Source organism: Mustela erminea, chromosome 13, assembly GCF_009829155.1.
Source record: "Mustela erminea isolate mMusErm1 chromosome 13, mMusErm1.Pri, whole genome shotgun sequence".
NCBI lineage: Eukaryota > Metazoa > Chordata > Mammalia > Carnivora > Mustelidae > Mustela > Mustela erminea.
In genome coordinates, this window is record NC_045626.1 from 80,706,525 (window position 1) to 80,731,188 (window position 24,664).

At 46.2% G+C, this 24,664-nt stretch overlaps 1 long non-coding RNA gene across 1 annotated transcript; it reads left to right on the plus strand.

Moving 5' to 3' along the window:
* Positions 1-567: 567 nt before the first annotated feature.
* LOC116572468 lies at positions 568-19,024 on the plus strand. The gene is made up of 3 exons (XR_004278346.1): positions 568-661; positions 3,413-3,495; positions 18,832-19,024. It is a non-coding gene; the product is annotated as an uncharacterized LOC116572468 (long non-coding RNA).
* Positions 19,025-24,664: the final 5,640 nt, after the last annotated feature.

Here is a 24,664-nt window from a genome sequence, read left to right on the forward strand (position 1 = left end):
AGGCAGACGCTTAACTGACTGAGCCACCCAGGAGCCCCTGAAATGTATTCTTTTGTGGTTGGTTTCTTCTGGGCAAAACTGATCATGAGCTTTGTCTCTGGTGTGTGTGTGAAGCTGTTTGTTTATTGTTTGACATCATTCTGTTGTACGGATCAGTTAGGATGCTTTGGTGGGTTCCAGTGTTCACGGGCATTTGTTGTTGGTTTGCGATTATTGCAAGGGACTTCACCGGACGAACATCATGAACTGTCTCCTGGTGCATTCATTTCAGTCAGGTACATTCTTTTTTTTTTTTTTTTTTTTTAAAGATTTTATTTATTTATTTGACAGAGAGAGAGATCACAAGGAGGCAGAGAGGCAGGCAGAGAGAGAGGAGGAAGCAGGTTCCCTGCTGAGCAGAGAGCCCGATGTGGGACTCGATCCCAGGACCTGAGATCATGACCTGAGCCGAAGGCAGCGGCTTAACCCACTGAGCCACCCAGGCGCCCAGTCAGGTACATTCTTAGGGGTGGAATCGAACTGTGAAATGTATGTATGTTGAACTGTCTTCCAGATGTTTGCACCAAATACTATTCCTCCTGGTAATATGTAGGTGTCCTGATTGCTCCATATCCTTGCCAACACTTGGAATCATCCGTCTTTTGAACTTGTGGCCATTCTGGTAAGTGTGCAGTAGCATCTCATTGTTTTAAACTAGCATTTCTATGATTACTCTAGAGGCCGAACATCTTTTCATATTTATGAAATGCTTGTTCATGTCTTTGGCCTCTTTTCCTATTAATTATTTCTCTCTCTCTGTTTCTATTTCATTTTTTTTGTTTTTGTGTTTGTTTTGTTTTTAACCAACTCATTAAGCCATTTATATTCTGAAAATGAGCTGTTACTAAGTTTTAAGTAAAAAATTAAAAAAATTTTTTTAATAGGTATGAAATAATATCTCATCATATATTTGATTTGTATTACCCTGAAGATCAGTGATGTCAGGCACTTTTTTAATATACTTTTTGGCCATCCGGATGTCTCTTTTGGAGAAATATCTATTCAGGTCTTCTGCCCATTTTTAAATCAAGTTATATATTTTATTGCAATTGAATTCCTTATATATTCTGGATTTGTACTCTTTATCAGCTATAAAGGGTAAATATTTTCTTCCCTTCTCTGGGCTGCCTTTTCATTTTCTTGATTGTTCCCTTCTCTGTGCCAGATGCTGTTAAGTTTGATATTATCTGTCTATTTTTCCTTTTGCTGTCCATACATTTGGTGTTATATCCAAGATATCATCAAGAAGTTTTTTCCTGTGTTTTCTTCTAGGGGTTTTACATTTTGGGGGCTTATGTTAAGCCTTTAGTCCATTTTGAGTTAAGATGACTCTTAATAGAAAAAAAAATAAATAAAACAAACAAACAAAACCCAACAAAACAAAAGATAACAAGTGTTACTGAAGATGTGGAGAAAAAAGAACCCTTGTGCACTATTGGTGGGAATGTAAATGGCTATCACTATGGAAAAACAGTACAGAGCTCCTCAAAATATTAAAACTAGAACTACCCTATGATCCAGCAATCCTACTTCTGGGTATATATCCAAAGACATTGAAATCAGGACCTCAACGACCTATCCACACCCCCATGCCCACTGCAGCATTAGTCACCATAACCAAGACATGGAAGCAACCTAACTGCCCATCGGTGGGTGAGGGAGGAAGAAAATGTGGTATTTACATACAATGAATATTACTCAGTCTTTAAGAAGGACATCCTTCCTTTTGTGACGGAAGACATTCTACCAAGTGAAATAAACCAGACACAGAGAGACAATTGCCACATAATACCAATTACACGTAGAGTCCTAAATAGTCACACTCATAGCAACAAAGATGGCGGATCTCAGTAGCTGGGTTGGAGAGGGAGACAGAAAGGTACTGGTTAAAGGGTAGAAAGTTTGTTGTGTAGGATGAATAAGCCTTAGCTGTCTACGGGTCAGCAGACTGCCTGTAGCTAACGATACTAAACTAAATCCTTAAAAATCTTCCAAGGGTGTAGATCTTCTTATTAAGCGTTCTTACCTTAAAAAAAAAAAAAAAAAAAAAGATGGGAGAAAAAATATTGTAAAAGTTCTAGTTAAAAATCAATGGAGTGACAGTGAAGAAAGAAAAACTTAACAAGTCTATTTTAAGTTTCTCCTTTAAATTTTTTAAATTTTAAACATAATCAGATAAGATTCATGGTTGAAGTATCTTGTGTGCCCACGTAGAGTTATTAGTTAATTAATTATTAGTCAAAACTAATAATTTTGTATTATATGTGTGTAGCAGTGGATATTTACATGTATTTTCCTTTTCTTACTCTGTGACATTAGCTGCCTAAGCTCTGTATGTTTTGAGTTTGCAGTCTCTTTCGTGGGTCTTGTTTTCCATAAGTTAGATTGTATTTTTAAAATTTCCTTGTTATTTCAGAGAGAGAGAGTATTCTGAGTAACAGAGGAGCCTAATTTACAGGAGGGAATCTGAAGGTCTCCTTCTGCCAAGAACCGAATAGGAATTCACCAAGGGAAGCACAGGGAAAAGGATATTCTTAGCCAAGGGAATAGCATGTTTGAAGGCCCTCGGGCAGGAAAGGGGTTCAACCCAAAAGCCGTCAAAACTCAGTGCGGCTGGAGTGCAGAGACTCAGGGGCTGAAGCCACAGGGGTGAGGTAGGCATGAACCAGGACTGCGCTCCACTGGAAATCTGAGATTGAATCCTAAGATCTTGGCAAATCATTGAGGTGCCTTCTACAGGGGTGTGACAGGATTAACTCCGCATCTCTGCCTTTAGCAAAAACATCAGAGCTCAGGACGTGGAAGGGGCAGTTGGTGATGAGGAGTCCAGTTCAGAGGCACTGGCCTTCACATGTGCCCATGACCTTTAGCCCTTGGCTCTAGGCTTAAACAGACGGCGGAGAGAGTCGGAGTGTGGCTACTTACATGAAGGAAGAACCCGACTTTGAGAGGAAGGCTGCTGGGGACGGCCAGGAAATTGAGAAGAAGTTGTCTTGAAACTCACCTTCTTCTGAAAGAAGCCAGATTGCTCCATTACAGTCTGCCTTGTGTCTCCTCCCATGGGGAGCTGTGGGCATTTAATAGCAGACAACGTACAACTCAGGGGCTTACCGGGTCAGCAGGCACCTGCTTCTGCCGTTCTTCCGTGGAGAGGGGTGGGTCTGGGTTAAAACATTCCAGCTCCCCCTCCAGGGTCCCGTGTTAAATTTTGAGGCTGCTGGGCCAAGCAAAGGGAGCAGGCTGAAGCTTAGAAGGAAGGCATCTTCGTCACCTGTTGACAGCTTCCCTCCCTCTCCCAGCACATTCTAAATGCATACTTGGCCATGTTTGCAAGGTGCTTGGGCCCTCACCTCTGTCTGTTTCACACTTACAGATGCTGGTTTTCAAATTCATCAGTGCACACATGCGACTGCCACCGAGGCATGAAAGCAGCGAAGATAATACCCAAACGAACAGGTGCGTTTGTGTGCCAGTACAGTTTTAATTATAAAAAGAGGAGGTGACTGAATTTGGCCCGTGGGCTGTCCTTGCTGACTCCTATCTTGTTTCTAACTCAAGGGCCTCAGGATTCCTTTAATTCAGTGGTCGTCGGATGGCTGAGAGCACAAAGTAACCTTGACGTTGAGAGATCAACACCTCCCAACCAGGAGTGCTGTTGGGAACCCCCACCAAAACACACCCTGCCTGGTGCCTGTGCCTTTCCTCTGTGCTCCTTGGGTGTACTTATTGGAGGCTGTCATTTTTGGACTGCTTAGCGTTTTCTTCTAGAAACGTGCTGAAGACTGAGCGTTTTCTCGGGGTGGGAGTGGTGTCCCCGGGAGCTGGCATTGTAAGTGAATTACATGAAGCATTCACCCCACCCTACCCTTGTGAATAATTCACGTCCATTGTGGGTCAGGGATTTGGAGCTCTGGCCCTGGATCTCTGCCCCCATGGGGGCTTACGAGAAATCTCAGTGATAAGATGTTTGCCTGGAAGGTCCTATCTGTGTTGGGGAGAAGAACCATCCTTATTCCCAGAGGTGAGCCTCTAGGGGCTTACAACCCAAGTGAGGAGTGTTTGGTTATCAGTCAGAGGAGAGAACACGAGTCCTTTTTCCTGATCCTTTCTATCTGGCCTTTGGGACCATGGGTAAACAGCTCTGTTTACTGGAGCTTCTGCTCTTTCTTTCTTTCTTTGAAAACAAGTTAGTCCTCAACCTGGATGTGCTGTTTTTTTCTCCTTTAGTTTCTGGAAGCCTGGATCTGGAGACATTTGTTAGGTGAGCCGTCTCAGGGGGCTGGTGGGAGTGCCTGCACATTGTTAATTCTGGCTTTAGCTTCCAGGGCTCGGGCCAGCTTCAGGGAAGCACAGATGAGCAGGTGGAGGGAGGAAGCAGTTGACTTGAACTTAGGTGGGTCAGGACCTTGCATATGCGCAGATAATGAAAGTGACCATCAATATTTACCGAGGGCTTCCAAGTGCTGGACATGGGACTAAGCATCTCCGTTTTACCCTCTCAACAGCCCTATGAAGTGGGCACTGACACTCATCTTACTTGAGAGGTGATGACACTGAGGCACAGAGAGGTTGAGTAACAGGTGTGAAGTCACTCAGCTCCGTCTGTGCTAGAGCTGCAATTTGAACCCCATGCCGGTGCTTTTTTGCTTCTTCTTCTTCTTCTTCTTCTTCTTCTTTTTTTCATTTTAAAGAGAATTTATTTACTTATTTCTTGAGAGAGAGAGACAGAGCCTGACCAAGGGAGGAGGCAGAAGGAGAGGGAGAAGCACACTCCTCTCTGAGTAGGGGATTAGGGAGCCGGAAGTGGGGCTCCATCCCAGGATCCCAAGATCATGAATGAATGAATGAGGGGGTGAGCAAGTGAATAGAGGCTCTGCAATCTTGATTGATGGTTGGATATCTCGTACTCAGGCTCATTCTTATTCCGACCAGAGACACTTTTCTCCAGTGGTCTTGTTGTGTAACAAAGTATCCCCACATTTGGTGGCATAAATCAACCATTTTCCTTTGTAACATTCTGTGAGTCAGGGTTTGGACAGAGGACAGTGAAGATAGCTTGTCTCTGGTCCAGGTCATCTGAGGTCTTCGCTGAATGGCTGGGAGTCTCCCTATATATAGCTGGAGGCCGTCCTCCTTTGGAAGTGTCTCCACTTGGCACGTTATGTGGCCTCTCCATGTGGCCTGGGCTTCCTCACGGTCTGGTGACCTCAGACTTACTTGGACCTGTTTCTTAGTGTTTCAGGGGTCCAGTGTGAGCATCCCAATGGGCAAGATGGAAGCCATACTTCTCTTTAAGACCTGACCTCTGAAGTCACACCTTCACTTCTGCCATATTCTATCTGTTGGGCTCTGTTAGTTCAAAAGCAGTCATGGCCCACCGAGATTCAACGTGGGGGGCAGCATAGACCCTGCTGCCGGATGGGACATGGCAAAGACACATTGTATAAGAGCATATGGAGAAGGAGCTATTGTCATATCTCCTTGAAAGGTCTTGACATCCAGGAGATAATATTTCTCATGAGAGAATATTGCTAAGGACCCCGCTATGTTTTCTCCCAATGCGCCCCCACTGAACTGCTTCAAAGTCTTGCTACTCATTGTGTGGTCCCCGGACCAGTGGCCAAGTGTCCCCTGAGCAAACCAACAGGGAACATGGAGAGTCTCCGGGGCCCACCTTGGACACTCCGAGTCAGGGGTCTGCAATCCTACAAAAGCCCCAGGATATCGGCATGTGCATTAAAGTTTGGGATGCACGATTTTATGGTGCGGACCCATCTCTCCAGAAGGCCTCAGAGATTGCAAGAAAGGGTGGTTTCCTTTTAAAAATTATAACAGAGGTGGCTCTGAATGTGAGCGAGCCAGCACACGAATGCAGAAGGTGTTCTGCATCCCCAGTCACTAAGGCGGGGGGTCTGACTCGGGATGCATGTGGGGTTTATCATTGTCCCTTCCTGCTGTGTCCAGGCTGAGCAGAAGACAGCCACCTGTGTGTTTCCTGTGTTTCCTCCAGCAAACATGTACCAGGAGAAGTTCGCGATGTTCTAGGAAAGGAGCCGGCACAAGGCTCCCTCAAAGAGTAGATGAACAAAGGAATACTCGTGTTGCCTTCCAAACAGTCATAATTTGATTTCTGGCTAGTGTCTCCTGGGTACACGACAGACTTCAGAAGCCGCCTGTTTTGTTGTTGTTGTTGTTGTTGTTTTTTGGTCACGCGATGCGGCTGCTTCCATTCAAGTTCTCCCTGAGTAAAGCCATCCCAATGCCATGGTTCTGGGTCTGCACGCTCCCGGGAACACAGACACATGGAGCGTGTGAGGGAAGGAGGCAGCAGGCGAGAGAAACCCACTGTTTAGGACCTCAGCAGAGCTGCCGCTCTGATTCCACACACAACGACCGTCCATTCCAGAAATGAATTCAGGCTGAAAGAGACACGAGGGGAGGAGTATGTCAGGGCACAAGCGGGAATTCTTGGGAATGAGAAGACGCCAGCCTCAAGAACAAGGGGAAATCCTTCCTTTGTCTCAAGGGGAAGATTGCTTTCATTTTCCAGTGTCCTATTTCCTTGGGGAACACGGCAGGCAAGGGGGAGGTTTGGATCCTCGGAGCTGAGAGCCAAATATAGCATCTTCATTAAAAATGTGTTCAGATTGGATGGTTGGATGATTCACATTGGGTTTTCTCTCATCCGGTGAAGACCCTTTTGGGGACTGTCATTCCACATGGGTCTATAATTATTCAAAGTAACGAGAGAGGGATGCTTTGATTTAGAATTATTTGAAAAGTGGGTTATTTTAAGCAATACACTACGCACAACCCATGTAGGACCTGACCTAACCGATTACACAACCAACCAAACCAAATTACCACGAAGCCTGGTATGTAAATATGCAAACTCTTGTTGGAGACTCCAGGATTATGAATAAGTTGGGAGACACCGATGAGTGCCAAACAGATTCTTAAGACTCTCTCCACGGCGTGGGGATGAGGGTTTTACACACATTTTCTCCCATACTGCTCACAACGTTCTCACGCCGTTGTGTTCCAGTTTGGCTGACGAGCTGCCCTGCAGGGAGCAGGAGCTCGTTTCCCTGGGGTTACAGAGGTGGTGGGAAGCCTGAAGCTGGGATTTGATGTCAAACCAAATCTGATCTCTAGAGCTTCTCTCATCGAAGTCCTACCACAAACCCTTGGTGTGGTGGTGTTGACCCATTTCTCAGATAGAGACACTGAGGCTTGGCGGCCATGTCACTCAGCTGTTAGCCGGCAGAGTCGGGCCTCCAGCTGAGAACCACCCTCTGATCTCAACTTTGTTGTCTAGACTTTGTCATGGACTAAACTTGTCCTCTTGAGGGCAGCTCTTTGCACGGATGAAACAGTTCCATATTTTGACGATGATACTCAGATGCACACCTGGGATGAAATGTCATGGAAACGTGCACACGACACACACATGGGTGTGCGTGTGCATACACATGCCTGCATGTGACAATTGGAGAAATCGGAATAAGATTAATAAGCACTGGCATCAGTTTCCTGTTCTTGACAATATACTGTGGTTATATAAGATATTATCATTGGGGGAAGCTAAGTGAAGAGTAGGGAACTCTCTGTACTATTTTGCAACTTCTTATGAGTCTGACCAGGAGAAAAAATTATCTTCAACTCTTTGATGCTTCTCCAATGGAGAGATGGGATCTCTGTTTCCTCCCATTGAATCTGGGAAGGCTCTCTAATGTCTTATAGATGGAATACAGCAGGAGTAGGGCTGCACCAGATTTCAGGCTTAAGTTTCAAGAACCCGGAAGCCTCACTGCCTAGATGTTGCTGTGCCGGCTCTGGAAGCCCTGAGCCATGATCCATGGACTGCCAGGCGGAGAGGTCATGGACAGCCATTCTGGTCACCAATCCCAGATAGACCCAGCCTTCCATCTGCCCCAGTGCAATTGCCAGTCACAGATGAGTAAAGCTCACCAGGGCCCTCCAGATCAGCCCATTCTCCCACTGATTAACACCAAGTGATACCCACCAACACCCTGCGGCATGGGAAAACACCCAGCGGAGCCCAGCTCAAATTCTCGACCCATAATAACCAAACTTACCTTGGGGGTCATTTTGTAATGCATAAAAATGTTGAATTGCTATGATGTACACCTGAAACTAACAGGACATGGCGTGTCAATTAGACTTCAAAAAAAAAATGTCTTGAACCATGAAATCGTGAGGCAGAAGAAAATGGTTTTTATTGGAAGCCCCTAAGTTGTGGGCTATGGGTTATATAGTAACAGAAAACAAGACTGACTAGTCTTAGACAAAGAAAGGCAAGGCTAATGAAAGGTGACTTAGATGACATGATATAGTAGGCATGTTCCTTCCTCTATTTTGGTCTCAATAAAACTGGCTTCACCTTGAATATCACTTCCTCCAGGAAGCCTTCCTGGATTTTGTAGTCTGGATTAGATGCCCCCTTCATGCTCTTCCCCTTCTCCCCTGTGGTTAGCAGGCAGTAGAATTATCTTAAGACCACATTTTGCTTATTTCTCTCTCCCCCTGACCGGAGAGCAAATTCCATATGCAGTCAAGGACAAACTTAGAAGTCATTGCTACTTCACTCTGCCTAGGACATAACCTTCAAAAGGTGGTTGTTGAATGAATAAACAAAGACACAGCATCCTGCTCGGCTCCCGCCTCCTACATTTCTTTATCTCTGGAGCCTTGGGGCAGGTGAGAAGGATCCAGGTGTGTCTCTGGCACCTCACAGACACTAGCTTTCACTCCCTGACTCCTAAGATCCTAAGTCCACAAATCCATCTGCTGGGCAACAGCTTAGCAGCAGCAGGAGCTGGGGAGGCAGAGAGAGGAGAGGTGTGTCTGCCAGTCCCCCACCAAGCTGGCGTCACCCTGGTTTGCTTATTCCTGCCCCCCACCCCCCCCCCAGCTCAGCTGTTTTAGCCACAGGAGGGCCATCACCATGGGAGGTCTCCAGTCCTTCCCAGTGTTTGCCTCTGCAGCTGCCTCTGTGCTCATTGAGGCTCCGCTGGGGTGGGGTGGGGGGTGATCTGGCTCCCCTTGGGCTGCCCTTGACAATTCCAATCACAGTGACACAACAAATATTTACCGAGCATTACCCTCCAGCAAGGCTCTGGGCTGGACAAAGCGTCAAATCTCCAGGAGCCCCAGATCTTGGCAGGGTGATTATCTGGTGGAAGCTGAGAGATGACAGAAAGGAAACTGAGCCCCTGGCCTGTTCCACAGGGGGTTCAGTGGGGTGCCCGAGCCTGCATTCACAGGCTTTGAGAGACAACTGATCAGGATTTAGGAATTGCAGAAACCTGTTGTTAAACCATCAGCGGCTTGAGATTGACCATGGTGGGCATATAGACCTCGAGAAAATCAGCACACACTAGAACCCAGCACCCTGACACCAGCCGGTTGACGGGCTCACTGCCGCGAAATTCAGTTTCCCCCTTCTGAGGCTGTTTCCCTATCTGAAAAATGGGGATTAAAAATCCTTATCTGGAACGTTTTCAGAAGTGTTGACACAGTATGGTGCTTGGCACATAACAGGTGCTCAGGAACGACTACTTCCCTCTCCAGCCCTCTCTCTTCTTCCTGAACTAATATTGAAAGTAAACAGTGGTTTCGGTTTTCCTTTGGATTTATGGGTTGATGAATAAATATCACTGAGTAGGAAAGAATACACATTCTAGAATGAAGCATGGGACTGTTTCCCAGGGACTGTTCCTCAGTTTTCCCAGGAGAACTCCCTAACATTTTCAGGATCTTCTCCCCCCCCCAGCATTGATAAGGGGGCAGGGAGGATACAGTCAGGAAGAGAGATTGAGGGGGTTCAACATCTGAGGGTCTGGGCAGTTTTGTAAGTTGCCCAGTCTGGGACAATCATGTGCTCATAGTATTTCTGTTTGGTCATTCATTCACTCGCAAATGTATTTATTGAGTGTCCCAATAGACCAGCTCATCTCTGAGCAAGACTCTGGCTATGCAGCTTTAAGCAGAATTTTACCCTGCCCTTATGGAACTTAACAGGTTATTGGTGAAGACAAATCGTGAAGCAAGTGATTCAAAGAGCGTAGGTGTCATTGAAGGGAAATGCAGGTCACCATGTGGGCCCATTAGGTGTGGGGAGTGATTTTAGTTTGAAGTTTCAGGGTCGGTTTCTCTGAAGGAGTGATATGTAAGCAAAGATGAGAGGGAAGATGATCTTTTGTCAGGTGAGATGAGGAACGTGGCAGACGGACTCCAGGATGGTCCTCATAATCCCTGACTCCTGGTGTCTGTGCCCTTGAGTGTGGGTGGGACCTGGGACATTCCCCAATAGCATAGGGCAAAAACGATGTGATGTCCTTTCTGTTATCCTGCTTCGTAAGACCGCAACTTCTGTGTTGCAAGTGGACCCTCTCTTTTGCTGTCTTGGCTTGCATGCACAGATGAAAGAGACATGCCAGAGTGTTCCCCGTGATGGGGAATTGAGAGCAGCCTCAGCCAACTGCCAGCAAGGAACCAAGGCTCTCAGACCAACAGCTTGTGAGAAGCTGAATCTTGTAAAAAGCCTAGTGAGCTTGGTAGTGGGTTCTTTCCTTGGTGATCTTTCAGGTGAGACCTCAGCCCCAAGGTACTTGGTTGTAACTTTGTGGGAGACCCCAAAACAGAGGGCCCAGCGAAGCCAGATGCAGACCCTTGACCCACAGAGACTGGGAGGTAATAAATGTATTTTGCCCTTAAGTGATAACTTGTTATACAGCATAGCTAACTGATACAAAGAAGGAACAAAAATTTTATTCCAGGCAGAGAGAACCAGATGTGTGAAAGGGGGTTAAATAAAGCCAGTCTGAGTCCCAGAAGAAGGACAAGCAGGTTGGTGTGGCTGGTGTGAACATGAGAGCAAGCATGTGCTGAGAAGTGAAGCAGAAAGGTTAGTCCAGGCCATGTCCTGTAGGCCCACAGAAGCCACAGAACACAACTCTGGGGATTCTGCAGAGTCAGTGAAAATTTTGAAACAGTGAGCTTGATAAAAATTTGCTTTTGAAAACACCAGTCTGGCAACAGTGTGGACAATGGATTGGAGGACATACGGGGAATATGGGGAGACCCTTTGTGATAACCACGTAAGGTGCTAGGATGGCTCAAACCTGGAGTTGATGGTTGACTCATAGAGCAGTGGACACTTTCAGGCAGTATTTTCCAGGTGGGAGGGCCAGGATTTAATGACAGAGTGGATTCAGGGGGAGTGAGAAGTAGAATCTACTGTTGAAATGGAGGAAAAGCTTTATGGTTTGAGTCTTTTAAGGGAATTAGAACATTTCAGATCAGTCTAGGAAGATTAAAAATTGAAGTGGAAATCAGTCTTTTTGATCCCAACTTTTGTCTGGGTCGTTTTGACCTCCCTTGGGCAAGGCAGTTTAGGATTTGCTTAGCTACTGAGCACAATTAACACACTGTGTAGAGATTTGATTAGCATGTGAAGAAGACCGGGCTGTAGAATAAATCTCCATGTCATTTTACTGATGCTAATTATTTCATCTGAAAACACTCAAGAGTGTGACTGTACATTGATCATTATGTCCCTGGGGAGTCAAATTGGAGCTCAAAATGATATGGATTTATTGTGAATGTATGAAGTCGTTTAGCATCCCCTTGTAGATTTCACAGAGATGGATCTTTGCAAGATGCGAGTTAAGCGAGCTTGTTCTATTTAGAGAGAGAGGGCATTAATTCATTCTCCCTCCATTCTTGCATTCATGCTGGTTTTTTTTTAATTCTTATGTGTAAGTCCCTTATAAAAGCTTTGATGATTATCCCAGAACATCATTAACCTTTTTGTGCCTTGGCTTACTCCTGCGTGAGGGATGGAATGTCACACTTAAAATCCAGCAATCTGGGCCCAACACTTGACAGAGCCATGATAGATCTTCCTACAGAATGCAAGCTCCATGAAAGCAGGAATACATGTAGACTTTTCACAGCTGTGTCCCCCAGGATGTAGGAAATTGCCTACCCCCTAGTTATTTGCTGAATAAATATATGGTATAGTGTGTACAGCCTGTGGTTTCTACAAAGCCCTCAGAAAATAGCACCCACCTTCTTTCTTTTCTTCTTTTCTCTTCGTCTCCTGCTCTGTTCCCCTTCCCTCTCTCTTTCATCCTTCTCCACTGTCTTTCTCTTGCGTTTGGGAAAAAGAGAGAAAACAGAAATTAGCTATCACTGCTGGGTTTCTGATTTGCTGTTGGTTTGTCCTGCATATGCATAATCACATTTACTTCTGTTTATATTATAAAATCAGAGGACCATCATGTTGGAGGAGAACTGGTTAGACTCAGCAGTAGAAACCAGTGCTAGGTGGGGCCGTACCTTTGAAAGGACATTTATATTTTGGGAGGTGGTTGGTGAGTATGACAGCTGTTCTTGGTTCAGATGCTTTTTGTCTCAGCTCAGGGAAAGTGAGAAGGTATCCTGGGAACTGAGAGGATGATCAGGCTAGACTTTAATTTCATTGCTTCTCAAGATGGGATACACATACTTCATTTATCCATCCATCTATCCATGCACCCATCCATACATCCATGCTTCCATCTGTCCATCCACTTAGGTAGCCATCCACTCTATCATCCATCCATGTACCCAGCCATTTACCCATGCATCCATCAATTCATCCATGCATTCATCTGTCTGTTTACTCATGTATCCATCTATACCACCACCCAACCATCCATCCATCTATCCATCCATCCAGCCACTTACCTATCCATCCACTCTACCATCCATCCATGTATCCATCCATATATCCATGCATTCATCAATTCATCCATGCATTCATCTGTCCACCTACTCATGTATCCTTCTGTACTACCATCCATCCATTCATCCATCTATCCATCCATCCATCCATCCATCCACTCACCCATCTATCCACTCTACCATTCATCCATGCATGCATCCATCTATCCACTTATGTATCCACCCATTCTACCATCTCTTCACCTATCTTTCCATCCATCCACTCACTTACCCAGGAACTCTACCATCCATCTCCTGATTCACTCACTCACTCACTCACTCACTCAGTAGTTCATTCACTTTTCCATTCCAGGGATATTTGTTGAGTATTTGCTATGTGTTCAGCCTCATGCTATGAACTGGGGATGCTGCAGCAACCACATGGATACAAGTTTTTCCCCAAAGGAGCTCACTGTCTAGTGCAGTAATTCATAGGCTGCCAGAGAGTAGAAAATTCTGCATGAAAATGATGGCCAATCTTTCTGGCATTTGATTTTACTCAATAGTAAGTAGACAAAATGTTATTTTTATTATAAAGTAACTGGACTTTAAAGTAGAAGTCAGAGGTCACCAGAACTTCCAAGATAAAGTGCAGGACTTCAAAAGGATTTTCTTCTTGAGTAGCCTTCTTTGGGCTGTTCCTCATACCAGAAGGATCTTCTCTGCATTTGGAGGCATTTCTGGGGGGGGGGGAGTTTGAAAAGCACTATCAGGAAACAGGTGGCAATGAGCTTTTGAAGACAATGGAGTGAAATACCCTCACTGAATATTAATCAACAAAGAATGATTGTGTCCCTTCTATGCATACAGCTCTCTGCTGGGCATTGTGATGTGGGGAGAATAGCAGGCATAATGAGGTATCTCCCCAGCTCATGCTTCTTCTTCCTCCTCTTCCTCCTCAGAACCATCCCTCCTCCCACTCTTTCCAGAGCATTAAACTGAGGTAGGCATGCCTGTGACCTGTGATCCTTATCCTAATATGGTTAGTCCAAGTGTAGTCCATAGGCAAAGTTAACCCAATGATTCATTTTTAGGAATTGACCCAGGAAGTGCCTGTATGGTCACCAGTGTCAGGACCAGAGCCCTGCGATTGTTTATGATGTGCAGTAGAAGGAGCTAGAGTCTTTAAACGTAGCTGGTAGTCAGGGGAAGAGAAATCAAGGTGTCATACAGTCAAACTGAGCAGACACATGGCCCAACAGAGAGGGGCCCAGGTCCCATAGGGCTGGACTCTACCTCTTCATTGAGATTCTCCTGATTTTAATAATCCCCTTTGTTTTAGCCAACTTGTCTGTATCTACTTCTCAGAACCCTAATGAAGAACAGGAAAAGTGATTTAAAAAAATTCTAGGACATGATTCCTGTCCTCCGTGACCTTCTAGCTGATACAAATAAAGTCAATGATCCCAATAACAATAACCAGCTCTCACTGAACTCATGATACATAGACCAGGTCCCTTGCATTATCACATCTGAGCCTCCCAGCCCTTGGAGGTGCAGAGGACTGTGATCGCTGTCATGTTAATAAGGGAACCTGAGCTTTATAGCTCAGCCTGCACTGAGGGAGACGCAGCGACCTGCCTGCCATCACACCATTAGCAAATGGTGGAGTTGGGTGTGGATGTGGGAAGTCTGTCCCAGAGCTCTCTCGCTTAACCAGTACGTTTTGCTGAGCATGTGGAGAAAGAAGGGAGGCAGGACCAGAGAGTAGGAGGTGAGTGACGAATGAGAAACATTCTGTGATAAGAGAAGAGAAAAGGTGGCCGTGGGCTGTCTGGGGATAAACAGAGAAAGTCCGAGACAGTAAGTTTTGGGGGCCTGGGAGGGCCGCATCTGTGAATGCCCACAGTCATTTCACACGGATTTCAATACAGAACGCTCCCTGAGAGAGAGCCCTGAAACTGACACGGTCTTTCAGGGAGATGTGTTGGCCATGGGCATCGAGAACCCTAAAAAGGCCGCACTATTCAGCCAGCTAATGCCACATTGGTGATTATTTCACAAACAAGTCTTCAGAAATGCACACAAAGGTATAGGTGCGGATGATCATTACTGAAGCCTTATTTATAATAGCAAAGAGTTGGAAAGACATGGGGGACCCGTTAACCTCAGCAGAGAGCGTACCATGACGGGGTGTCTGGTGGGTCCTTGCTGCCTCTTAGCCTCAATTCTATTCTTCTAGGCTTGGCTTTGTTGAGGGGCTGACTCTGTAACCACTTTTCTGTGACAGGTGCTGCCAGCAGGTGGGTGGCAGAAGGAACCCATGGCCAGAGGAGGAAGGAGGGACTCATTTCTTGCTGGTTGCTTCCTGTTGCTCTCAGACCACCCTGCTTGCAGGGATTCCCTTCAGCGGCAGCCTGGGGAGCCACTCTGCAACTTTTCTACTCCGAACCAGGCTCTTTGTCCTCCCTTGAAGATCCCAGTGCCAGCCAGGCAGGGCCCGTCGGGAAGTCTGGGGCTCAGCTCTGCTGGGCCCACCTGCATCCAGACTGGGCTGTATGATCCCAAATCCCAGCCTCTTTGCTCCTCAGGCCTTAGGGATTCTTCTTTTCCACAGTTACTATCACAGTGATGCCTCACCATGCTCAATAGATCTCTACTGGTTACTATGCTTGGTAATCACTTGGCATGACTCTGAGTGGAGAGGAAGCTTTACCGATGCCCCATCCTGCAAGATGGCAAGTGAAGAAATTTTGAGATGATAACCAGCAAGCTAATTACCTTCCAGGGAGAGGACAAGTAACAGAACACTCAGTATACTTCTCTACTGCCTTGTTAACAATCGCCTCTGTTAAATTCTCTCCATTAAAATAACCACTAGACTTTCTGTCTCCAGCCTGGACCCTGACCAGCAAACACAGCTATGCAAAGGATCAATAACACATCACCGTGTTTACTCTCTACGACGAAAGGAGTAAAAAACAGGAAGTAAAACCATAAGAACAATACGATCAGAACCTTACCTTCTTTCTCTTAGCCACCTGTGTTTTTTTTTTTTTTTTAACCACCTTTCTCCTTAAAAATTTTTAAAAATTATTGAGGTATATTTGACATATAACATCATATTAGTTTCAGATGTACAACATAGGGATTGGAAATATCCGACTTTTCTTCTTGTGATGAGAACTTTTCTTTTGAGAGAGAGAAAGAGGAGAGAGCGCATGGGTGGGGGATGGGCAGAGGAAGAGGGAGAAGGTCCAGCGGGCTCCCCGCTGAGTGCCGAACCCAATGCGGAGCTCGATCTCATGACCCTGAGATCATGATCTGAGCCGAAATCGAGAGTTGGATGCTTAACCAACTGAGCCACCGGCGTGCGCTGTGATGAGAACTTTTAAGATCTACATCCTCGGCAACTTTCAAATATACACTACAGTATTAGCTACTATCACCAGGCCAGGCAGTACAACCCCAGAACTTATCTATTTTACAACTGGTAGCTCCTACTTTGGAACACCTTCACCCATTCCTCCCCCCGCCTCTGATAACCGCCAAGCAGTTTCTTGTGTCTGGGAGGACCTTATTATTTTTTTTAATGTGCAGAGAAAAAAGAATGAAAACCAACGTGAAAAAGAGCGTGACCCATGGCAGTCCCCGATGGCCAGCACGCACATCCGTGGGATGGGAACCCCATAAGGTCCTACTTGGCTCAGTTCTTCCCCTGTCGTGTCTCCTGAGAGGCTGACGTGTCTGGCGTGGGACATTTCAGAATTTTTCCTACTGGGTCTGTTTTCCTCCCCTGCCTGCCCTCTTTAGAGTTTCGGTGGGGTCCTGGGCACAGTCCACCCCCCAGGGAGCATGGGAAGGCTCCCTTTGATGTGGGCATGGTCAGGGAAGGAATCACTTGAGGAGGACAGCCTCACGGATCTCGGGTCCCATTTCTATGGCAACGAAGTGGCAAGGGCTGAATGTCTGACTTTGTTTGGGGCTGTGGTGGCCGCTAATTACAGGCAGCTCTGTGTCCCTTTGCTCTTCGCTAGAAAGGTCTCTATTTATTTGTTGGCAAGGTTTATTTACTTTTTTCTCCTCCTGGATTGTAGTCTTTCTCCCCTTCTTTCACTTCACCCTTTAGAAAAAAAAAAAATCTTTGTTGTATCTGGGGGATGTTTGCTTTCCTGGTTGTTATGGAGATGAAAAGCCAGATTATAGAGGAAGCTCAGGAGAGGGAAGAATGGGTAGCTGGACCCAAGGTAGCCCTTGGCCCTGCGGGACGTGGCTGAGACGCAGAAGGTGCAGATGTGGGCCCCCACGAGAGCACAGAACATGAAGGGGAGAGCAAACAAGTGAAAGCCTTCGAGAGGCCGGCGTGGAGTGGAGTCCGGCAGCAGGCCCAGGAGCGGATTCATGAGAAGACTCACAAGATGGCCAGGAGCCTCTCTCTTTGCCATTGGCTTGTCTTCATTGAACATTCTGACTTGCTGCCTGTCCTGCTTCCTTCCTTAAGTCTGATCTATAAATTTTTCTGCTTGGAAGAGCCTACACAGCCTTCGGGGCTTTGGTGAATCCTTCTGGGGAAAACCCTTACTGGCCTTCCTGGGGCTCACCGCACCCGGGTGGTGGGGGACAGTCCTCCTGGTCTCAGGTGAGGTCTGCCTGGCCCAAGATGATCGCCACACTCGGTGGCTGGCTATGGAAATTAACGAACGTGAAGTAAAACGGACCATGCATTCCCTTCTCGGTACTTTCTGCTTAGCTTTTCCGTAAACCGAGCATGGTTCCAAAAAAAATAAAGTCTGTGAAGCAAAAATAAATACAGGACCACCTCACCTGCTCTATTTCGAATGCTCCATACCCGCATGTGGCTGGGAGATGCTGGGTTGGGCAACTCAGATGTAGAATGTTTCCATCATCATAGAAAATTCTATTAGAGAACTAGGGTCTAGTAAATGGTATACTTTTCTGGGCTGGAGTGAAAGAAAACCATAACCTGATAGCCATTCATTGATTCATTCATTCGTTTGTTTGTTCATTCATTCACGCAACAAATATTGACTCTTTGCCAGGCTTTGTTCTAGGTGTTTAGGATTCACTTGAGACAGGCAGTTCCAGTCCTCATGAAGCTTATATGATAGTATGTAATAATAAGTATTCCATACATGCAGATATTTTTCTATGCGGAGAAAAATACAGGAGGTTCAGGGAGATAACAGATCTCTGGGTGCTAGGAAAATGGAGAGGGGACTATTTTATAAAGGTCAGTTAAGGGGGTGCTCACCAAGAAGGTAACCAAAAAGGGGGGGGGGTAATGAGCAGCAAGCATTGCAGATTTCCAGAGGTAAAGAATTCCGAGCACAGGGAAGCATGTGCAAAGGCCCCGTGGTGGGAGCCTGCCAGACAATTTTGAGCAGACAAATGAAATGATCTCATGTGGTGTCAGCAGATCCCCTCTGGCTGCTGAGGGGAGAATAAACCAGAGGGGAGAGGAGCGAGGTGTCCCAGAGAGCTCCGTGAGGGGCTGTTTGTTGCTGCATCCCAGGTCAGTGGTGACAGTGGTCTGAACCAAGATGGTAACAGTGGGAGAGGTAAGAAGTCATCAGTTTTCAGGAGATACTGTGGAAGTAGAGCAGATAGGGTTTTCTGCTGGATTCACATGGGGTTTGAGAGAAAGAGGAGTCAGGGATGATGCCAGGGTTTGAGGGTCCAGAAAGAGAGTTTCCATTCATAAAGATGGGGAAGGTAGGGGCAGTCTTAAGGTAGGGAATAATCAGGACATTGACTGTGCCCATAAAATCCCAGATGCCTATCGAATATCTGAGTGATGGTCTCAAGTGCATGGTTGACTACATGAGCGTATTCATTCAACAGGGGACTCAGTCATCTTGGGTGGAAGGGATTGGCACTTGGTTCATCCTTATTTCCAATCTTCTTTGGTTGATCATTAAAAAAGAAACATATCTTGTTTCTGTTGGTCTTGTACGAGCTTGCAGATCTAATGTCCACACTGAACAGATACCCAGCTAACTAGTTCCTTGACTCTACCTTTTTTTTTTTTTTTCTTTTTAGATCATTCTTTTCACAGCCAGACACTAAGGGGCACTAAGAACATGGAACACTAGCCCAGCCCTTGAGAAGCTGGCAATGAGTAGGAGTCACTAAAAGCACAGAACAAAGCACATGTGCTTTGGAGCCATCAGACCTGATTGCCCAAACTGGCTCCACGACTTCCCAGGTCCTTGGCTTGGGGCCATGCCCTTAACCTCCCTGAACGTATTTGCTCATCTGTGTAATGGGGCACCTGACACCCAGCGCAAAGGGCTGTCAGCAGGATTAAAGAAAATGTGTACAAATCCACCAGCCTAACGCCTGACACATATAAGTGCTTCTTTAATAAACGGTTGTCAGGATTATCTTGACTGTTAGGGAAACAGACATATTAATAAGAAAAATTATAATATGTGGCAGTAGGTGCTTTTTTTTTTTTTTTTAAGATTTCATTTGTTTATTTCACAGGCAGAGATCACAAGCAGGCAGAGAGAGAGGGGGAAGCAGGCTCCCTGCCGGGCAGAAAGCCCGACGCGGGGCTTGATCCCAGGACCCTGAGATCATGACCTGAACTGAAGGCAGAGGCTTAACCCACTGAGCCACCCCGGCACCCTGGTGGTAGGTGCTTTTTAAAACAGGTATGAGGAAGAGGATGGCAGGATAGCAGAGGGGCTAGCATTGTGGCCCTTGGAGGTCCATGGTGGCTCCAAACCCAGCCCTTCCACATATACCCTGGGTTGACACTGGGCAAGCCCTTTAATTTCCCAGAACCTCGTTTTTCTGGTCTAGAAGATGGGTGTAATTATCCAGCGGTGCCGACTTGCAGTTGATTATGAATTTAAAGAGGGTGACATGTATAAAGGAATTAGCACCGTTCCTGTTTCATAGGAATTGCTCAATAAATGTCAGTTGCTACTATTTCCATGGGAACACAGATTGTATGCTCCTATTAGAAATTAGGGGAAGAAAAAAACAAAACAAAACAAAACAAAGCCCTTTTCTGGGATAGAGACAGCCCAGGCCATTCCCCCTTTGTCCCATCTGGAGTTGACAGATGTTTTTGATGTTCCCAGGGAGGATCTTGGGGCCCTTGAAGATTTCAAACTCTCAAAGAAATATTCCAAGTTTCTGCTTTGACCGAAGCAGGAAAATGGTGGATATTTTCAGAAGCATGTCAAAATACAAGGGGTCGTGACAAGCATATGGCCAGCCAGTATTAGTGTATTAACATTTAGCGAATGGGCATTGGACCTATATTATTGTATTCGATCCTTACAACAGTCTTTGACATGTTTTCTTTTATAGATGTTATCTGTTTGCCACCCATTTTGCAAGAGAGGAAATGGAGAAGGAGAAACTGGAACCGGTTGCCTACAGCTAGTAAGGAGAACCACCAGGGGTCACAGCGTGGTTTGCCTGCTGGTTGATTGCAAGACCTGCACTGTTGGTAATCTGGCTCGCCGGGATAAGCAGAATGGGCAGTGCCAATGAGATGACCCAACAGCATCCCATATATTCATGCACAAGGGCGGGAAAAGCAGGGCTCACGTTGCCTGCTTAACTCTTCAGGTGCTTACTCTAACCATGCAGATGAGGAGCTTTGAGCACATCATGGCAAAGGGAGATGAATCACCCCTTAGCCCTTCACCTCTTGATCCCCGGTCATGTCTGCAGGGAAGCTTTGGGCCTGTGTCAACGCGAAGTAGGTCGGGCTGCAAGCCAAGCCTGCATCTCACATGAGGAGTGACTGCACCATTAGTGAAAGCTGTGGGCAATTCACAGCTCAGGGAAACTTGGCCTACAAACTGGTTATACCACCCTGGTTAAGGCACGAACAAAGCACTCACTGCCTAGACCACTCATGAAAGTTCTAGAGTGGACATGTGGGAAGACATCAAGGCTCCTGTGGGGCTTAGGAAGAGAAAGGCTAGTTCGTTTCAATATTCCCTGATTAAAATACATTCACCCCTTGTATCTTAGTGTTCCACATCCATCATTTTATTTCATCTTCCGATCACCTCTGCGAGGTAAGAACAATTACTGTCTCCATGTTACAGACACAGAAGCAGACAGAGAGTGAATCACTTTCACAAGGTTATGTAGAAAGTAGCAGGATGAGCATGCCGGTGATGCCTAGTTCCAGGTCTTGTGTCCTTAACCATTAGGTAATACTCCTTTCCAACAGAAGATTGCTTGCTGTTAGTATTTTACTAATCCAGTCTTGACTGGATGTCCTGTGAGTGGTTCACATCCCCCTGGGAACCCAGGAAAGACCACAATCTTGTCCTATTTGCACCATGGAGAGGAGTGGCCATTGGGATCTGTGCAAATCCGTATACTTTGTACATCAAGATGTATCCAAATCCTGCCCATTTTGACTCACTTGCTCACTCTCTCTCTCTTTCTCTCTGACTCTCATTCTCTCTCACCCTCTCTAGCTCGTTTACTCCCTGGGAGCCTCTTAGCAGCTTATGTGGAGTGAATACCATCCAGGAAAAAAAAAAAAAAATTTAGCTAAGAAAAACAGGAATCAAGACATCAAGACAGGTTGCCGACAGGACCTTTGATCCGGACAGAAATAAATACAAGCAAAGCTGTCAAGAGCCCTCTTGCCTGATTTCCATCTAAAGCAACAGAAATGGGCCTCAGTCACCAAGTCCCATGCTGGCCCCCGGGACTGGTGAGGATGGGGCTGTGATCCCCATTTTGCAATGGGAAGCCCGTGTCCTGAGGGCAGGCTGGGGAGAAAACCTATGTTGCTCATCGTGGCATTATTCACAAGGGCCAAAATCAATGCGTATCTGTCAAGAGATGATGGATAAAGAGAGTATGGTGTTCAGCCTCAAGAAAGAAGAAGATCCTGCCATTTGTGACTTCATGGATGAACCTGGAGGACATTAAGCTGAAGGAAATAAGCAAGAGACAAAAAGAAAATACTACATGATCTCACTTCTAAGTGGGATCTAAGAAAGTTAAATACACAGAAGCAAATGGAGGATGGTTCCTGGGGGAGGGAGGTGGGGCAATGGGGAGGTGTTGGTTGAAGGGTACAAAGTCGGAGCTATGCAGAATGAGTCGGTCCAGAGTCTTCATGCACATGGTGACTATAGTCAACAACACTGTACTGCATACCAGAAATTAGCTAAAAGAGCAGATTTCAGATGCTCTCAGCACACAATGAGGAAAAAAAAAAAAAGGTAACCATATGAAGAGATGAATATGTTCACCAGCTTGACTACAGGAATCATTTCACTATGCATAGGGATACCATAACATCATGTTGTGCACTTCAAATAAATACAGTTTTTGTTAATTTTTTTTTTTTTTTAAATCAGGGTAAGAAGTAGTTCTAGAGTTCATTTGGATCCGGTGGGGCATCTGGTTCTGCATGGGAGGCAAAGTTACGCAGCAGATGGCTTGACCATTTGGGAATATAACAGTAATAATTATAACAGATACTGGCTTGTAAAACCAATGCTGTGCTAAGCACTTAAAAGCATTATCACATGTAACCATCACGTACGTCATCCTATGATGTATGAAGTATTATCATTTCCATTTCACAGATGAGAAAACTGAGGTTCGAAGTGTTTTGGCAGGTTGCTGTATGCTACCATTGTATAAGGGATTTCAGAAGCAAAGAGCAGTGTGCAGGACAGGGGAGGAGTAGGTAAGAGGAAAAGAGGACCTAGGGATGGCTTGACTATTAGATGAGGTAGACCCATGTATCTGACTTGAGTGAGGGGGATAGATGGTAGAATTACTTACTAGAATAGGACACTGAAGGAAAAGATCTGGGGGAGATGGTGAGACAGACCACCAAGAGGCCATTCCTTTTCTTCCCTACCAATGGACTTCGTTCATGCTTTGGCCTGTGTGGCCAAAAGAAGTGGGCATGAGACGCACTTCTAATCAATGAGACTTGAATGGGGGCTATGACGACTCTGAAAACATTATTTATTGACCAAAGGAGAAGGTGATTCTAGGAAAATGCCTCCTGTCTCTCCTACACTTTCTGCCTTTTTCTGAGATCATGATACTTGGCGCTGTGACCGCCATCTTGAGAGCATGAGTTGCGGAGCACAAAAAGTCAATATCCTGAGCTTCTAGAGAGGGCAGATGGGCAGAGTTTGCCTTGGTGCCCAGCTGACTGGCCGCACATCCCTGGAAAACAACCTCTTGTCTGCAGATGTCCAAAATACATCCAGATGAACTAGCTTTAAGGTTTAATGCATTGGCAAACTGGCTTTTCTGTTCCTCGCAGTGGAAGGAATCCAAACTGATGTCACAATAAGTTTAGTACCCAGGCTCTTCAGCATCTGGGAGGTCCCTTTGCAAACTTCTTGAGAAAGTTGAAGGAAGAAAGAGAGATGTGGCTAGAAAGTTGAAGGTGGACACAGCTCTATTCAGTTGTACAGGGAGGATAGAGTGAGAAGGGGCAAATGTATTTGCTGGCACAGAAACATACAAGACCTCTGAGTACATGCAAATCTCCTACCACATCACACTTCTGAAGCTGACCATCTGAGTCAACCCTCTGGTCCCACACAGGCTGGCGCAGGACAGAGCACCTTGTCTGCTATCCTTATGTGGATCCAGGCCAAGTGGTCCAGGGAGCTAAGCATCTCTCCTTGGGTATCTTTTCTCGAGATCTAATTTTGGACTACCAGGCAGCTCACACTAAAGAAGAAGGGTTCACAAAATTGTGACTAACCAATGGCCAGTGCATCTCGGGCTAGGACCTTGGGTAGGGGGAGTTCCTCTGCTTCCAGGGTCCCTCCCCACCAGCCTGCTGCTGTTGGGATGCTCACGGTCAAGGAGGGACATGGCTGTTCCTCCTCCTACAAAAGGCTGTCCCAGATTTAGCAACGCCGGTCATCTCTATGCTGTGCTCCCAGGCAGCCAGAAGCAATTTGCTCTCTGCCCTCCTTTCCATCCATCTGCAAGCATTTGCCTGTCCCCTCGCTCTGGGGATTGGAGACCTGACCTCTTCCTCCCTCCCTCTTCCTCCTGCCACCCCCCCCCCACTTCCTCCTGTGACATCTGAGAGGAGTAGGGAGGCCTTGTTTGTGACAGTTAGGCTTTGAAAGCCTCCTGCACGTACCTTCTTCTCCAGGTCGCTCCCCCAGCGCCAGCCTGAACGTTTTCCCCGGCTGCACTCTTATTCAGCACCAGATGTTAGAGGTTACAGACCGACCATTTCCATCTTCCTTTACTTCATCAGCCTCCCCTCTTCCCAAGGCTCTGCGCGGAGCCCCCCATCCCGGCGTGTGTGCACTGACCTCCACACGCTCCTGAGTCAACTGATTGCGCCTGAATCCACTTAAAGGTGAAAGGATAAAGCAATTTTCTTCAAGATGTGGCCTACACTGTTTAGTCTTGGAGGTCTCCAAAGGGCAGGAATGAAAGGGTGCCCCCACCCCTACCCCCACCTCTGTCTCCAAGCACCCAATCTGGGCTCGCCTTGATCTAGGCAATTTGGAATAGCTTAATCTTCTGCCCCCGGGCCGGTTTGTCAGACCTCTGCTGAATTAGGCCCATAATGTATGGACAGCGTCAGAGATTGCCTGGTTAGCAGACTTGGGGGGAAAAAAATTAAAGAGGGTAATAATCAATTGTTCCTGCATCAAAAAGTCAGAAGGCATCCATCCAAAAGGAGAAATTGTCATCCATCAATTCGACCTAGGGACAACGAGCTGCAACTTGAGATTTTTAACTGTTCTGTGAGGGAATGGAAGTCGGGGTTTGAACCGAAAGAGTTTTCAGCCCCGTCCACTGCCAAAGCACATCCGGCCCCCTTGGCCCCCGGGGGGGCTTTTGACTGGGGCAAGATTAGATCAGGATTGTCTGAAGA